At 37.7% G+C, this 10475-nt stretch overlaps 1 pseudogene across 1 annotated transcript; it reads right to left on the reverse strand.

Moving 5' to 3' along the window:
- Positions 1 to 4180: 4180 nt before the first annotated feature.
- On the reverse strand, positions 4181 to 7190 carry LOC149557519 (pentatricopeptide repeat-containing protein At3g12770 pseudogene; annotated as a pseudogene). The gene has a single exon (XR_016364888.1). The product of XR_016364888.1 is annotated as a pentatricopeptide repeat-containing protein At3g12770 pseudogene (transcript).
- Positions 7191 to 10475: the final 3285 nt, after the last annotated feature.

The raw sequence follows: 10475 nt of genomic DNA on the forward strand, positions 1-10475 counted from the left end.
AATAAAGAAAATAAGTTATTTAAAGATTAAATTCATGGAAACTTTGTTTGTTGTCTGATTTGACTTTTTAATTTCAGTTTTCATTTCAGTTATTTTATTCAACTATTTTAGTAGCTTCAAATTGTAAAATAATTTAGTTGTTTTGTCACCCATAAAAAATACTTTTAAAGTAAGGGTTATAAAAAATATTTGAAAACTTAAATCGTTTTCAATTAAGCTTAATTGTTAATAATTTTTGTTTGAGTATATTTAATCATATTTATTTTAATTTGCAATTTCATAATAATGAGATTTTTTAGTTATATAGAGAAAATTGTTTTAAAAAATTATTATTCAAGGTTTAAATAATTTAATAAGTTGATTAAAAAATTAAAGTTTTTTAAAGCAATAATTAATAAGTTATTTTATCCTCTTTCTAGATTTTTTTATTTAATTTTGTACCGAGTAACTCTTTATCAATATGTTGTAAGCTTAATGGACATCATTATTTTTGTTTAAATTAACATTTATGACCAATTTTCTTCATTGCAAAAACAAATCTTTCCTATCGACTTTTGCAACTACTTGTATATTATTTGTTTTTAAATGTTAATTTAATTCAATTGTTTATTGTATTTTACAATACATGTTGTTTAATATATTATAATATATATTATTTAATGCAACAATTAATATATAACATTTTATATATTAATTAATAATTTATTTAGTAAATTTTAGAATGATGATTAATGGATTTAGAAAATATAATTATAATTGGGATATCATAGTGATGATAAATAATGGTAAAGAATTAAAATAAGATTTGATTATTATAATGATGATAACAAATTGGTTTTGGATAATAAGCTTCATTATAACCTATATTATTTTAATATTATAATAACATTCTTATAAACACTAGACTCTATAAGTGATCATCTGGTGAATTAAAACGTAAACCTGATTTTAGACAACTAGAAACTGGAAAACGATTTTGAAAACCTAGGACATCGAACATAAACATGTAGTTTGTGAATTTCAACAATAGAAAACGGAAAACCAAACAAGATTCTCTTAAACATCCAACTTGAACTATCAACTTGTACAATGTAAACATTCTATCAATTATCAATGTAGTTGCAACTCAATTTAGATATGCGATCAGCTAACCTAGTTTAACCATTTTTGAACAAAAAAATTGGTGTGTTTTGGTCCAAATTTTGGGCATGACAGATTACCAAAAGTATATAAGTTTACTAAGATATGTAATACAAGAGTAAAATGAAGTACACATGCCATAAAGCACCGAAATTGTACATACTAAACCTATTATTGTTTATAACTGAAACTTTTGATACCTTATCCACAGCCAACAAGTATACCACTAAGACTACCAACCACCAATCAATACTGCCAAGCAGTTGATATATGAAGGTTTTGACACCAATGGTAACAATGCCAACAACATCTCAATATGTTTAACAAACTAAATAATAATTCACTAAAGAGGCAAAATTTAAAAATAGTTCAAAATATCATATACAAGTGATGAGCATAAAAACATACTTTTAGAATTGATTGCAAGCGTTGGCTATTTTTGATTCTTTACATGTTAGAAATAAATATTTACTTGAGTGTATTTTGTAACTTTGTTATCAAAATTCAATTGTGTAGTTTTTTTAGTCAAACTCAATGAGTTTCACTCAAAAAATTATACAATTGAATACTGAAACATAGATCAATAAGTTTGACTCAAAAAAACTACACAGTTCTCTATAACAATATCACGATTTGACAATTTTTTGAATGGCGCTGCTGGATGCTCTCTCCCGCCTGATTTCTCCCTATGTTGTTGTTGATGGTGGTCCTGGGAGTGCTTGGACTCCACCCACCGAGGGTTCCCCACTGGTCGTTGTTGTATGGTCCACCTCCTCTTTCCTTGTTGGGCACGTGAGTTCTGTGCTCACTGCTCTTCTTTGTGCTGGTTTGGCTTCAGGCGGTGTTGTCTTTTCTATTCGCTCTGCTTCTATCGCAGTTGGGAAAGACAAGCTTCTTCCTCCTTTTTCCAACAGAAAGCCTCTGCATGCTGATGAGGCTGCACCTAGGTTTTCAGCCCTTGATGTTCTGTAGAACTGGGATGTGGCTGCTTCGTCTGTGGCCCCTGTGGTTAAGGGTAGTTCTATTACCGTTGGCTCCTCTAATGAATCTTCTTATGCTGCGATGGCTACTGCTAGTAATGGTCGGACAGTGACAGAACCTTTTCCTATCTGTTGTCCTGCCGGTGCTGATCTGAATGTGAAAACAGTCGATGAGATCAACACCATGGCTTATGACTTGTTTGCAAAGGCTATCATTTGCAGATTTAGGGGTTTTTGGCCCTCTCTTCCCCAACTTCACAAGTGGATTTCTGCTCACTGGAAGCCTCTTGTTTCAGATACGCCACATGTTTTCCCTTTAGCCAAGGGTTTTTTTGCTACCAAGTTTGAGAAGGCTTCAGATAGACAGATTGTTCTTTGCAAGCATTTTTTTCACCCTGGAGAATCGCTTCCCTTTGATGATAAAGCCTTGTCATGTGGACTTCAACCCTTCTTGTGAAACCTTTTGCAAGGTTTCTATTTGGGTTCGTCTCCCGTACCTCCCACTTTGTCCTTGGATGGATCCGGTTTTGGAAGAAATTGAAGATGCCCTTGGTGATTTTTTTGATGGTTGATGAGGATTCATCTGATATGATGCACTCAACCTTTGCGCGTATTCTTGCTGACATGGATGCCTCTAATGGCCTTCCAGCTGAGATTGAGCTGAAGTCTCCAAAGGGCACTTGGATTCAACCTTTGGACTATGAGGGCTTCCCATTTTGATGTAGCAAGTGTTTCAAGATTGGGCATGTTGCAGCTAATTGCAGATTAACGAAAACAAAGCCAAAAAAGCTTCCTCATGGTGGAAGGGTTCTTCTGATGATTATTACATTGTTCGAAAGGACCACCCTCATTTGGATGTGAATGCTCTAGTTTCATCCCAGATTGGTGTGTCTCATTATGATTCTTCTATGGGTTCTGCCTCTTTGGTTGTTGCTATTACTCTGGTAAATGTAGGTGTGACTGATGCTCCTGCTAATAGTAACTCAGCTGATTCTATTGCTACTGTTGTCTCTATGTCACCTCTTGCTCCTATGGCACCTGCTTTCCAGCTACTACGGGTGATGTCGTACCCCTAGTGGTGTCGGGTTTGTGCCCTGGCTGAAAGCACCAAAGGTACTAATGCTTTGGCTGCTGCTAATGTTCTATCTAATGGTGCAGTTCTGCTTCTTACGGCGAGCCTCTCTCTGTTGGTGCTGGCTCTGCTTCTTCGGGTAAGCCTATCCCTGCTAGGGCTAATAGTTCTATGGATTCATCGGCTTCACATGCTGTTGCGGCCAAGGTTGAAGAAGGATGTATTACAATTAAAGAGAAACATTCTAAGATTCCCTCTCCTTTTGACAAGGCCCTTAGATCCAAAATCTGAACTCTTTTATTTGTTTTTCCTTATAGGGTGGTCTGTTGCATGATTGTTTTATCTTTATGACCACCAGTTGTGTCATTTTGTGGGGTGTCAGTTACAGCTAGGTCTTTGTATGATCTATGCTTTTTAGCTGTTGCTACTCTACTGGCTCTCTTTGTTCAAGGTTTCAGCATCCCCTCTCTTTGGCCGGCTTCTTGTCTCGTTGCTGGCCCTGTTCTATTTAATTTGGTCTCACCTTATGGGCTTAATGGCATAAATCTTTAGATCTTGTACTGGGTTTTAGGGCCCTCCAAAACCTGGTTTACATGATAGAAAACAATATCACGATTTGACTTGCTGTAAAAAAATATTGCCTACTAATGTTTTTTAATTAATCTCTTCAATGATAAAACAATATGCAGTTTACTTTCAAGATAAGCTTTGTTCCCCTAAAGATAAGCTTTCTTACTGCAGTTTATCCTGAAGATAAGCTTTGTTACATATATACCCTTGACAGAAACGAAAGAAGTCATAGTCAAAGCGAGGTTTGTCATATATTTTATGATTTAGTTATTTATTGAAGGATGTTCGCAAGCATGAAGCTTCTTATGGTTCATCTAGCATATCAATACTCTACATAGCATTGATCAGTGAACTATACCATGCTAAGAAATAATTGTTGTTAAGAAGCTTTGAGAATAGGATAGAATCGGATAAGTCATACAGATGAAAGGAAAAGATTGAAGTGCAAACTAATACAGAGTGCTCATCTTTCTTCCTATATTGTTCTCTGAGTATTTTTCTTCAAAACTGGTACAAAATTTCTTGACCATGCTATTGTAATAATGTGTTGGCAGGATGTCCTCTAAAGAGACTGGTATTACATGTCTAAGCTGTAACAGTGGACAAAATCTTGCAAGCTCTCATACAGAAGTGATCATGAGCAACTCATGCTTTTCACCAAATTTCTGTACTCTGCAGCAAGTTGCTTAGATTTCTTTATCCAATGTATAATACAATTCCCTGTTTTTCTACCTCTGCTTCAAAAGGAGAATAACAACACTTGTTAAGTAGAAGCACATTCCTAGCATCGAGTAGATCTCTGCAATATTTCCAGCTACGAGAATATCTGAGCGATTAGCATCTTCTCATTTCATCCCCAAAGATATTGTTTCATTAAAAATTAGATGAGTGATGTTTTGATCTTGTTCTATGCGACCTAATTCTGTAGCCCGCAACTATATCATCATGCACAAAAGTTTAATAAGTTCTTCGATCATCACCAATAATCCCTACAAGAGCAGTTCCCATCTCTAAAATGATGGAAACGGTATGAATCCCTAACAACAATTTCGCGATTGACAAGCTTGGAGATAAACTTAGTCGCAGCATGACAATCACCACAAACACGAAGATTCTTATTGACACGGATTGGTGTTCCAGGCAATGTGTTTAATAGCCCAAAAGCAATGGCCAGTTTCTCACTATGCCCACATAAGATGTATTCCTTCTCTTCCTCATTCACATTGTGAAATACAAAGCTAGTGTCCGGAACAAAACCAGCTGCCTTCATCTGCCGAGACAACTTTTCCAACATTGCATAGATCTCTGCTGATTGGGGATGTGATTTGTCTTCTACTTGAAAAGTGTGGACTTTATTACCCATCTCAATCCAGCTGCATCCGGGGCTCTTTTTCAATCCCTTCTGTTTCATAATTGCTCTTACATTTTCTGCGTCTTCCCATCTGCCAGCTTCAGCATACATGTTTGACAGCAATACATAAAAACCTACATTATCCGGCTCCAACTCAAGGAATTTTTCTGCTACATATTGTCCTAAACTTATGTTGTTATTTGTTCTGCATGCAGCAAGCAAGGTTCCCCATACATTCTTTCCAGGTTTTTGAGGCATGTTTTTAACAAAATCCCATGCTTCATCTAAGAGCCCTGCACGACCGAGAAGATCAACCATACATGCACAGTGCTTCTCGTGGAGCATACTAGGATACTGCTGAGTGATAGAATTAAATAACTTCCGACCTTCATATACAAGCCCCGCATGGCTGCAGGCAGTTAAAATAGCAGTGAAGGTAATCTCATTTGGGGTTATCCCTGAATGTTGCATTTGATTATAGAGTTTGAGTGCCTCTTCACCATGACCATGCATTCCATAGCCTGCAATCATTGCGGTCCAAGATCCAACATCTCTATCAGGTATTTTGTCAAATAAATGCCTCGCAAAGTTTAAAGTTCCACATTTAGCATACATGTCTATTAGACCATTGGAAGCAAAAACATCATATTCAAATGCATTTTTTAAAATACAACAGTGTATTTCCTTGCCCTGCTTCAGGAAACCTAAACGGGCAAAGGCTGGAAGAACGCTAATGATAGCGATTGAATTGAGTTTAATTCCTGAAAGTTGCATTACACTAAAGAGTTCCACAGCTTCATTGGAATACTCATTGTGGGCATAACCTGAAATCATCCCATTCCACGAAACCACATTTCTTATAGGCATTTTGTCAAACACGTAACGTGCATCGTGTACATTCCCGCATTTAGCATACATGCCCACAAGAGCACTCCCGGCAAAGACATCCTCCTCAAATCCCTTCTTCAGCAAATAACAATGAATCTCTTTACCGCATTGTAGAAATCTTAATTGGCCACAAACTGGCAGAATTGTTGTTGCAGTTAACGAATTGGGTTCAACACCTTCCACCTGCATTTGGCGAAAGAGGTTCAGCGCTTCATTCATCAGCTGCCGCAGCTCATAACCTGTAATCATACTAGTCCAGGCAACCACATCTCTGTGAGACATTTTGTCAAACACTTGACGCGCATCCTCAATATCGCCACATTTGCCGTACATGTCTATAAGAGTATTTGTAACAAAGACATTACAAGCAAAGCCAGACCTAATTATAGCATTATGTACCTCGATTCCCAGCTTCAAATTCGAAAGTTCCGTGCAGGCCTTCAGAACAAAAGGGAACGTAAAATTGTCAGCAGGTACACCCTCCTTTTCCATTTGTTGGAACAGCTCAAAAGCTTCGTGAAAAAATCCGTGCTTGACATATCCTCTAATCATTGCATTGCAAGAGTAAGGATTTAGCTTTGGTATACTCTGAAAAGCTATGTGAGCCTCCCTGAAACATCCCCAAATGGCATATAAGTTAACTAGCTTGGTAGCTAACATGTAAGATTGTTTCGTACCTGTTACAAGCATCCGGGCATGGAGTTGCTTGCCTTCTGCAAGACTTCTGCTATTGGCACACTCCTGCAAAAAAGAAGCGCAGGAATCATGATCCATCAAAAATGATGTTTCGTTCGCACCCACTTGCGCTTTTAATATAGGGTTTTGATTAGTGGAGATGAAACTTTTGTTAAAATGCCTTAAAACCCTGGAACGTTCTTGTAATGCCATGCCATTGATGGAAGGCATGTAAGCGGCTGAAGATAGCTCGCATTCAAAATGGGTTGTCTGCAGCTAAAATATTGCATCTAGCTAGTGAATGCATTCACTGAAACCAAAGCGTCACGAAGCTGGCCAGGAAACAGTGTTTGAATCAGCAGGCGGACTTTTGTTATAGCTTTTTCTGTGTTTTAAGAGAATTTGGAAATTGTTTTTTAGCCTTCCAATCTCAATTTTACATCATATAGGGGAAGAGATCATTAGTCATTCCGCTAACTTCACGCTTTTAGATCTCCTAAAATGTAAGTTGAATTATGTTGATTTTTTCAATGTAACTCTCTAAACTCAAGAGCTTAAAGCTAAGGTTTCAATGTTTGGGCATTAACAAACTCTCTTTAGAGATCGTGGAGGGTGAAGTGGTCGAAAAATGTCATTTTAAAGCAGTCACCCGATACTAGTTTTGTTCACCCCCCAATAGCCGCTGACTAAAAAAAAAAAAAAACTTTTGGCATGAATGGACCAATCAGCAACCAAGAAAGCTAAAAGATGTTGAACTATTAGTACATGTTTGATTGGCTATTAGTACGTGTTATTGGCTATTAGTACATATGTTATCATTTTTTGGGGGCTTTTAATAGAGATAATTGGGGGATATCTATCATGAAACCCTCATTGTCATTAGACACCCGAGCGACAATTGGGTCTCTTACCATGTTAGCTGGTGCAAGAGCACCTAGGGAGTTGGCTTTTTCCTAACAAATTTTGGCTTGTAAGTGGTCTTAGCCAAACAATTGGAGAACAAGGACTTAGTCAAGTCCATAGAGTGTAGATGAATAGGTTAGGAGGGGTTGCCAAGGGTTGTCAAGTTGTTTGAGATAATTGGATTCAATTAGAACCTAATTGAGAAAAAGTTGCTTAGGAGTACAAAATTGGTCAAAGGGGTTGACCAAGAGAAAAAATGGGTGGAATTATGTAAAATGTCCTTTCTTAGTCCTAAGGGACCAAACTCGACACTATTGAGGTCCTAGAATGGAATAGAAGGCAAAAGAAGAAAAGTTGTTCATGACAACTTTTCAATTTTGCAAAGTTGTCATGACAACATTGCAACATCACTTTAGGGAGTTATTTGGGTGGTTTTCTCAACTACCACATGTGCAGTAGGCTTATACAAGGCCATGCCACACCCAAAATAGGGGTTGGCATTCATATTGTACGGAGGCATAAGGGATCCTGGAGCAATTTCTAAGCATTTTTACCATAATACAACTGAAGAGTTGTTCTTACAAGCTTTAATGGATTGAACTAGTGATTTTTATTGTGTGGATAGTTAATTCATGTTTTTCCCTTCCTGAATCCATTCTTTTTTTTGCAATCTAGTTTGTTTTCATATTAATTAGAAATTGTTCTTGTTTTTGGCCAGTTTGTTGGTCTGTACAGAGTTGTTTGTAGAAACATGACTCTAACTTGATTTCCAATGGTTGAAATCGCATTGCCACTTAGAATCAAGTAGAGAATTGTATATATGTTGTAAATATACATTTTTGGCTTTGTGGGAGTTGGATAGCTAATTTTACCATCAAGCCTTAGGTGAGCCTTGGTGTGCTCGACAAGGTAACTTGGTGTTTGCAAGAGCAAAAGGATGAAGAAGATAAATTGATTTCTGCTAATTAGTGGGTAAATTGGATAGTCCATAGGGTGAAGGTTCCTAAGATTGAATTTGGGCAGAGAATGAATCCACTTGGTCAGATTAAACCCCTAGAGACATACTGGCTGCTGCAAACCCTTAAAACCCTTAAAAATAGGGGTAACTTGGTGTAGGGTTGTACAAATGAGTTGAGAAGCCTAGACTAGAAAAATCTTGAAGGTTTCCAAAAAGGGTGTCCACATCCTAAGTTAGTTTGGGGGTTTGTTAAGAGATTTTTGGGAGTTAAAGTCTTGTTACCTTAATAGGATGCCTAATTAGGGGCTAAAAGGCTACAATGCCTAATAAACAAATTGAAGAGATAAATAATGAAAGGGAGCATATGAACACCAAGGAAACCCTAAAAACCTTGGATGGAACAAGTTTAGAAGGCTTGAATGCTCACCTGGTCAAGGAGACACATGGAATCAAGAAGAGTGGAGTTGAACACCGAGGGAGAATGGATGTGTTTGAAAGGGTAGAGGAGTTTCAAAAGTTATGCCTATGATTAAGGTACAAGAAGATGACAGCATTAGAGTGGCTAGATATTTGGGAGGAATAAGGTGGAGTGCCTAAGAAGAAATCATCTTGTGGACACCCACCATAGTCCATAAGTGCTATCAATTGGTACTCAAGGTAGAGAAAAAGAGCAAGAAGAAGTAAAATTCAGCATCCAAAGGAAGAGGGAGGGGCAGAGACTACAAAGGACATAGAGGTGGCTATGGAGGAAGAAGTATGGAGAACAAGAATCCAGGGGATTCCAAGATGAGAAAAGTACCGAATCGGGTGGAAGAGGAAACTACAATAGAGGTAGAGGCTCTAGCACTAGTAGGAGAGGTAGGTTTGGTAGCTTTGGAAGAGGATCTCATTTCTCTAATATGAAGTGTTACAGTTGTGGACAATTAGGTCACCTTGCCTATAAATGCCTTGGAAAAGCTTCTTCATCACAAGGTGAGAAAAAGATAGCCTATGTGTAAGAGAAATTTGGTAATGTTAAGCGATAAGAGGTTAATCTTGACTCTGAGAGTGGAGAAAAGTTAATTTTCAAAAGGGTGTTGATCAAAGAACCTAGTAAAGGGGAACCAAAACAGAGAAGGCCTCTGGTTAGAGTGAAGTGTAAGATACTTGGGAAGGTGTGTAAGGTTATAATAGACTTGGGGTCTACTGATAACATCATCTTAGAAGAGGCAGTGATCAAACTCAAACTAGACAAGTTGCCAAATACCAACCCATATAGGGTGACTTGGTTGAATAAGGGGCAAAATGTGTTGGTTACTGAACAAGCATGGGTGGAATTCATGATAGGGAGGTACCAAGGCAAAGTCTTGTGTGATGTGGTACCAATGGATGCATGTCATTTGGTACTAGGCAGAGCATGGCAGTATGACAGGGATGCAGTGTATCATGGCAAGAAGAACATGTACTCTTTCAAGAAGGATAGGGTTACTTACAAGTTGTAGTCATTGGTGGAAGAAGAATTTGACAAGGCAATAGAATCCAATGTGTTGTTGATGAGTGGGAAGGAGTTCTTGAATGAACTCAAACAAGACAAGGAAATGGGGTTTGCTATCATAGTTAAACCTAAAGAAGGATTGGCCTCTCAACATGCTACTGTGCTAGAGGAGGTCAAACAAGTGTTGGATCAGTACAAGGATATCTTATGTGATGGGACACCTGCCACTCTACCACCTCAAAGAGCAGTAAGTCATCAAATAGAATTTATACCAGGAGCATCTTTAACTAACAAGGCTGCCTACAAATTGACACCTAATCACCTCAAGAAGATTGCTAGGAAAATTTGGACCAAGGCTTGACTAGCACAAGCATCAGGCCATGTGCAGTACTGGTTGTATTGGCTCCTAAAAGGGTGGAGAATGTGCACTAATTCTAGGGCCATAAATAGGATTACTATTAGAA

Source organism: Cupressus sempervirens, chromosome 5 (assembly GCF_028749045.1).
Source record: "Cupressus sempervirens isolate cs-2001-9-10 chromosome 5, ASM2874904v1, whole genome shotgun sequence".
Lineage (NCBI taxonomy): Eukaryota > Viridiplantae > Streptophyta > Pinopsida > Cupressales > Cupressaceae > Cupressus > Cupressus sempervirens.